The sequence below is a fragment of the Camelus bactrianus genome, chromosome X, assembly GCF_048773025.1.
Source record: "Camelus bactrianus isolate YW-2024 breed Bactrian camel chromosome X, ASM4877302v1, whole genome shotgun sequence".
NCBI classification, from domain to species: Eukaryota; Metazoa; Chordata; class Mammalia; order Artiodactyla; family Camelidae; genus Camelus; species Camelus bactrianus.
Window position 1 is genome coordinate 112167606 of NC_133575.1, and position 8396 is coordinate 112176001.

Genomic DNA, 8396 nt, shown 5'->3' on the forward strand with positions numbered 1-8396 from the left:
CTTACAGTGACCCAGAATGCCAGAGTAGAAAGCACACAGACTCTCAGAGCTGTGCTGTTCATTATGGTAGCTACTAGCCACATGGGGTTACTTACATTTAAATAAATTCAGGATTTGTATATACTAACTACTATATATAAAAAGAGATAAAACAACAAGGTCCTACTATACAGCACAGAGAACTATATTCAATACCATGTAGTAGCCTGTAATGGAAAAGAATCTGAAAAAGAATAAATAAATATATATATGCTACACACCAGAAATTAACACAACACTGTAAATTGACTATACTTCGATTAAAAAAAAGAAAAAAATTAAAACACAGTTCCTCAGTTGCACCAGCAACATTTCTACTATTCAATAATCACATATGCCTATGTCTACTACGTGGTACAGTGCAGATACAGAACATTTCCATCACTGCAGAAAGCTTTTTTGGACATGCTGCTCTGGCATTTCAAATCCCAGGCCTTCCACTTCCTAACTGTGTGTCTTTGGGCAAATTATTTTAGCTTCTCTGAGCCTCAGTCTCCTTGTCTGTGAAGTGGAATGCCAGGATAATCTACCTCATAGATAAGGACCCAGTGAGGTCACAAGGGTGAAGTACACAGCAGAATGTTTGGCGTATAGTAATAATGATTAGTCTTCTCTCCAACTAAACTAAAAAAATCCTTGAAAGGAGTTACCATGCTGTCTGATTCCCTGGCATGCTCTCCAGTCCTACATAGGGCATACCTGGCAAACTGCTAGACAAAAAAGCTGGGGAAGAAATGGAATTGCCCTTGGTAAACTGTACCCAAGCAGACCAGAATGTCTTCAGACCTTCCTTTTTCCTACAGAAAGAATGATGGAGGCTTCTAGTGAGCTGCCTTTCACTTTGAGAAATGCCAGATTATTCCAGTTTCACAAGGATGAGCCTTCAAACCATAAGCAAAGCAGAAAACCATCCAGGTTTAAGATAAGCTTAGGAATTCTTAACTAACAGATAAATTACCTCAGATAAAAACTGGCCAAGGGAAGAGGTAATCTTGTGGGGATGATGAGCTTAGCAGCATTAGTATTCAGGCACTGACATTTTCCCAAATGCTTTTAATTATCGTTATTCCCAGGACATTTGCAAGAGAAAGCCTAAAGCAGACTTCTGAGCTGACAGGAATTATTATTGGCAATCCTGGCAGCACCAGTTGGGACTGGAATTCATCAGCTATGGCTGGCCACATTTTGTGATATTGGGTTCAAGCTATGTGACTTCCCCCACCCTATCCTCATTTTGACTAGGTCCCTAACATTTGTCCCACCCGTAATCCTAACCCTAGTCCAACCTTCAGATTATGGCTCCCACTGTCTCTCATCCCACATCTCTCTTCAATCGTAGCCTCATTTCTCTGCTCCCCTTAACAGAAGAATCTTTATTCCCTCAACCACCCTCCCCCCCAATCAGGTTTCTGTCCCCCACCTTTTCACTGAGACCATTTCCAGGGCAGTGAGTTCTTCCATACTGCCAAGCCCAATGCCAGTTTCTGATTCTCATTTACTTGACCCTCTCATCAACTCTCATCACAGTTGGCCACGTGCTTCTTTTTGACACTGTTTTTGTGACTTTCTCGGCTGATTTCCCTCCAACTGAGACAGGAGGGAAGGAGGCAGGGCACAGCCATTAAAGGAATGACACAGCCATCAGCACTAAGGTGGTGGAAAAGTCAATTCCCAATAGACCCTAAGGCCCAAGATGGCAGAAGATTGGACCTTGAGAGGCCCTTGAGCTACATTATAATGTAATAGCATGATGAATAACACACCCACAGGTACCATGATGGTTCTGAAGCTGACCATGAAAGGTCAAAGAGAGAGTGGTGGCCCAATTCCTGGGAATCCCTGCCCCTTCCCCAAAGTAGCTGGAACAATCCTCTCACTTGTTAACATATAAAAGCTAGCAACACCGCACCTTGGGGTCGCGCTCTCTCTCTCTTGCCTTCCCAGACAGCCTCCACTCTATGGAGTGTGTATCTACCTTTACTTTAACCAACTTGCCCCCCACCTCCATATACGTCTCTTAAATAAATCCACTTCTACTCAGCTATGGCTTGTTCTTGAATTCTTATATGTGTGAAGCCAAGGACCCTCACTTGGCGGGGCGCATCCCAGGGACTCAACAGAGACAAGGCCATCCTCTTGCCCTACATTTTCCTGTATCACAACCTCCTGTTCTCCTCCACCAGCTCCCTTGCTCATCTCCATTTGTCACACGCCAGTCAGGGGGTACTTAGCTCAAAGTTAATTTAAAGTATGTTATCTCCCTGCTTAAACCTTTCAAAAATCGTTCTACTACACTTAGAATACAATCCAATATCCTTACTTAAGCCAGCAGGACCCTCTGTGATCGGAGCCCTACCTCCCTCCACAACTCTCTTATACCACTTTCTTCCTGGCCTGATCACCTTAAGCCACACTGGCCTTCCTTTTGTTTCACAAGTGCCAAGCTCATTCCCATGGCATAACCTTTGCCCTAACTTTACCCTCTGTCTGGACTGCTCTTCCTCCTGATCTTTACATGGCCAGATCTATCTTGTCATTCATTCTGTCAGCAAAAAATGTTCCTTCCTCCAAAAGGCAAAAATCTAACCTGATCTGACATTAGGCTATTTATAGTATCTATCTCACTGATTGTGAATGTTCATACACTTTGCTGCAGAGATATTAATGCATTTGATTACAGGATATTGTCCCTAACCCTGAGGAACAGATCTATATAACTCCCTATTTTACACATAAATAAATCTGTTCCAGAAAAGAGAAATGAATTATCTGAGGTATCATAGCTAGGTTCAGAACTCAGATCTATTTCCACCACACTATGCTACCACACTATAGGTACTGGCACATGCCTGGGGTTTCTCGAAAGAGAAATTTGTCTTGCATCATTTGACAAACAGAAAAGCAGGCCTAAAGAGTCCAACTCTCTTAATCCTCGCAGTTCTCTTAATATACTCAAATGATGGAGAGCAGAGTTATAGTTCCAGGTGGTCCTCTGGGGATGAAGAAGGGAGGAGTGGGAATGTGAGAGCTTGGAGCAAGTATTATTCTCTGTCTTTATCTTATTAACATCTATATTGGTGGGGGGGTAGATACGAATATTAAAAAATAGTTTATAAATTGTGTAATGGGAACAAGGACAGGCAGTGCACCCGTTCTCCCCTGATGACAGGGCACTGTCATCACAAATCAGTCTGAAACAGTTATTTGAGAATTAGGTGGATTTTAGCACCAGGATGAAGTACAGTCATCCCTTCCCTCGCTGGCTGTCTAACTACATCAGTTTCTCACTAAGCAGAAGATCCTTTCCTCTCCTTATCCCACTGCTTTCCTCCTCTAAATTAAAGTTCAGACCTCATCTTTATGAAACTTCTATACCTGGACCTACTATGCTAGCAATCAAGGAAGAGAACTATGGGCCAACAACTGTGAGGGATGGAGCAGGTAGGAGCCATGAACAGCAAAAAATAGCCTTTCCAATGGCCACACTTTACAGGCTTCTGGGCAGAGAATGGATTCAAAGGTATAAAGACAGAGCACAAGATTTCGTCCTGGGATAAGATGAGCAACAGAATAAATGAAGACATTCTACTGATGATAATAACAATAAGGACAGCTACTGTTGACAGAGCATCTATTTGGTGCCTGTGGGGTTCCACGGTGAATGCTTTACCTATAGTACATAATTTCATCCTTACAACTACTCCGGGTATCAGTTACAGCTTATCAGGAAAAGAGAGCTACTCTGCATTTTAAATGGAAAGGTTGAATATAGGGAATTAGAAGTTTTGTAACCTTTGGAAGGACTAGGGGAGTGATAGTCAGGAAACCCAAAAGTGCACAGATCTTAAGGAGGTCACTATGATGATCTCAGCTGCTACGACACTTCAGTGGGGGAGTCTCAAGAGGAATCCAAAAGCCAAGAGAAGCTGCTGCTGATCCAGGTTCTCCTTCTCTTTTGCTTTTAAAATTCACACAAGTCTCTCCCACTGAATGGTTATAACCAGACTCATGCTGGAAAGGAATTCTATGAAATGTTGCTCCAAGTTTAAACCCTGTGAGCCAGAGAAACTTTAGAAAGTGGTGGGAATGAAGCTAGTCAACAACAAATAATTTAGCTCACTGATAAGCTTTTTGGTCCCTAATTACAGATGGGGAAGCTGAAGAAATTTCAAGGGTCACACATCTAGTAAGTAATAAAGCTAAGACCAGGCTATTCAAATCTACTTTGTCAAGCTTCCTTTTCCAAAGAGATGACTCATCAATGAATTATGTTTACTAAGAAAGAGCTGGATGTGAGAGGCTATGGGGACCTCAAACAGAAACAAATTTTAGTCCATGCTCTCAAGGATCTTAGAGTTTGTGGAGGAAGAAGATTGAAAAGGCAAAGTAGGATGTAAGTTTAAAGGAGTGACAGATCATCTGTGAATATGTAGGTTTTCCTAAACTGAGCCAACCATAGGGTAATCATATGTCCCAGCTGTCCAGGACAGTTCTCGTACATGCCTATTGTCCCAGAACCCCATTTAGTTTAACATTTGTCCTGGTGATTTTTTTAATGAATCATTAATATTAATGGTTTCATTAAAATAAGCCACGATGTGTTTGGTACCCTGAATTTTGTGGATCCAACTTCTGCCACGATTTCCTGTCGAAGTGTGTCAGAGGCATGTCTAGTGCAGAGTGCTCTCTTTAACACACTGTTAGATCTAAAAGATAACCGAATAAAAAGATAACCATTTCTGCTGATTCATGGCAAACACTTTCCTTTCAAGGTCGTACTGAAGCACAATCACTTCTGAAATGAAGTGCTCTCTGATATGAGGAACTAGTAATAGCTACCACCTTCTGGCTACTCAGGTAGAATAGGGGCATTATTTGTCTCTGTTGCCCTAGCTGGACATTTGCTGTACCAGCCAACTGTGCTGTGGCCCAGGCCTTGACCTGCAAGTTGCCGAGAGCAGGATACGTAGGTGTACATGAATGCAGACTAGACAGCAGCCTTGCCGCAGGGCACAGGGAGAGCAGTCTAATTGATTTGCTACAGTGGCTCTGTTATTTACTGTTCAATATAAACATACAACTATTTATTTTATTGTTTGGTAATGCTTTTTTATTTTACAAGAGCCCTTTGGGGCAAGAATATACTCAAAATATTAAACTGCATATTTAATGCAAAAAATAGTACCAAATTTCCATTTCAAGACAATTGATGATGAATGGGAAGCTTGCACAATATGCTTACTGGCATTTACTCTCCACCATGGGAGCCAAAGTGCTATCACTGTGCCCATATGACAACCAGAAGACACAAATATGCTGAAGAAACATCAGTATCTTCTTCAAAAGATGGTGGTTATTTTAAGAAGAATCTGTCCAAAGAAAACATGCAGCTGCAGAAGGCCGACTTACGTATCACTCTGTGAAATGATTTTTCTTTAGATCAAATGACCGCTTTAACTCATTTTTCATTCCAAATTTCCTAATATTTTGAGGAAAAGTGAAGCTACAATTGTTAATATATTGGTTCTACTAGCAGGAGAACTTCCCAAAGAGTTAAAAAATGTTAATTACATCTGGGCCATCAAGTGATTCAAATAGAATATCCAATGATTATTTGATCTCTTTCTTCCAATTCATGGAATCAAAGTAAACCCATGGAAGTTAATTCCGGTGAAACATCGACTTTGTTGTGAATTTTTAAATTCAATTGAAAGTTTTAACAATGAAGAGAAAATCTTTTTGAGTGTAATACAAATAGAAAACCTAGGTGAGGCATAGTGTCACTGTAGAAATATTTTTACTAATTTAAGAAGAAACTTATGGAGAAGAAATGTACTTTGATTTATTTGTGTTGCACACATAATTCCTGTGTACACCAAAAGCAGTTGGATGTGTCCTACCTGAAACAGAAGCTGTAGTTGTCAAAATGTACAAATATTTTTACACATACACAGGTACAAAAGGCAACTACATTTTCATCAAGAAGCTAATTTGAATATCAAAACTTCATCCTTTCTCACTTTGATGACCATCATCTGTTAGATTTTAGGCATTTTTGAGCCTTTGAAGAACTACATTTTAAATCAACCTAAGTATCCTATAAAATTGAACTTTTTAAAAAAATTAGTTATCTAAATTTTGGTTGCATTTTGTTCAAAATCATTTAAAAATCTTAACAGGGTCTTTAAAGTGGATTCATAAAAACTTAACCTTTTGAAACGTAACAATTTCTATTAATTGAAAATGAAGTTTGCAATAGACACTAAAATATATTTCTACAAAAGCAAGTAAGGGATGGAAACAAATCAAACAATGCCAGTGCCTACGGTGTGCAAATTTTGATTTTTAAATTCTATAATTGTGTTTTGGATTATTCCTATTTGTGAAAAGAGTTTTTCAAGGAGTTCCTTTTTTAATTGGATAAATACACATTCTGAACCATAATGAAATGAAATCAAGAAGGCCTATGACTTTGCACCATTGAAAATTGGCAAAGAATTTTTAAAAATCATAAATTCAAGACAACTTATTTGGCAAGTTTTGTCTTATAAAAATATTTGTTGGGGGACTGTATAGCTCACGTGATAAAGCACATGCTTAGCATGCACGAGGTCCTGGGTTCAATCTGCAGTACCTCCTCCAAAAATAAATAAATAAATCTAATTACCTCCCCTCCCCAAAAACATAAATAAAAATATTTGTTGAAGAAAGCATCTCTGATTGCAGACAAAATGTCAGTACCTGTGAAAATTTTGGATTAAAACATTTATAAAACTAAACATGAAAAAAATAAGTATTGAGATTAACCTCCATTTAGCAGCATTTGTTCTCAACTTACCAGATACCTCAGCACCCGCGGACATTGACTTTCCTCAATCAAAAATATTATGGCCCACAAGAGAAGAGGTCTGCAGGACCCTCCCTCCATTCCCTGCTTCTGGCTTTCTTTCCTCATCTGCTTCAGTCTTCTCTCACTGCAAACTCATTTTCACACGATGAAAAAACCTGGCAACCAACGTTCCTACCTTTTACATCTTTACAGCTTCAGCCATTAGATGGCCCTCTGAGTCCCAAATCCAAAAATCCAAGAGAATGGATTCATTGCTGAAGATTTGGTTGTGTGTTTGGGGCCACTCAACACAGGATGTCATTGTGCAACCACGTGGAGGACTGAGAGAGAAGTGCTTCCCAGAAAAGGAGTGCTGAGCAAGCAATCCATAGGTGTCCACTACGCTGCCGACCACGGCACTATTCTCAGATACAGGGAAATCAGGAGGATGAGCTGGTTTGGGACCAACGAGGAGATTATGAACTTTTTTTGCCTAATTATTTATCATTAAATTTTTCAAATATACAAAAATAAGTTACAGAATGATAGAACGAGTATCTCTGTATAGCAACCATCTAGATTCAACAATTTTTACCATTTTGTTATATTTGCTTTTTGTCTCTATTCATACTTTGAGCGCATGTTTATCTGTGAATTTTTCTAAACTATTTAAAAGTAAGTTGCAGATATCATGATGCTTTACCTCTCAATATTTCAGTATATTTCTTCTAAGGTTGTTTTCTTACGAATTCGTAATACTCTTACCATACCTAAAAAATTAACAATAATCTCCTAATATCAACTTTAGTCCACATTCAAATGTACCCAATTTTACAAATGTCTTTTATAGCTTGTTTTAAAAGCAGGATCCAATCAAGTATGTGAATTTATTTTTAGATATGTACTTTAAAATTACTATTCAGATTTAGATGCTCAGCAGACAGTTCAAAGTACAGTTTGGAGATCAAAAGGCAGTCTCTAGTTAGAAAGGACATTAGAGAATGATGAGATCCCATAAGAAATAGTAGGAAAGAGATGAGAAGCTATTGAAAGGAATATCAGTGGATCAAAGGAAGCAAAGAAGTGGCTAACAGTATCAAGTACTGTAAATCAGATGAGGTGGATCAGATCTGAGGAACAACCCACTGACTTGGCAAGTCAAATCCTTAGAAGATGAGTTCTTACAACAGAGAAAGTCCAATTACAAGGGGTTAAATACAAGTAAGTTGTGAAAGTTTGGAACTGCAAGTATAGTTCTCTTTCTGGAAGTTTCAAGTTGAAAGCAAGTAAAGAGGGTAAATGGACCAGAAGTTCCCATTTTTTTCATGACCATGAGCCTTTTTCATTGTTCTCTCCCCTCACCAGCACCACTACCTTGGAGGCAATGTTTTGAAAGCTACTGTTTACCCAATGGCATTTAATGAAAATTAGGTTCATAATTTTTCTTTATCTAGGCTAGTTGACCATTAGAGCTTCTCATAATCACAGATCAAAGCTCCCTTGAAGGACAATAGCTGGTAGACAGTGT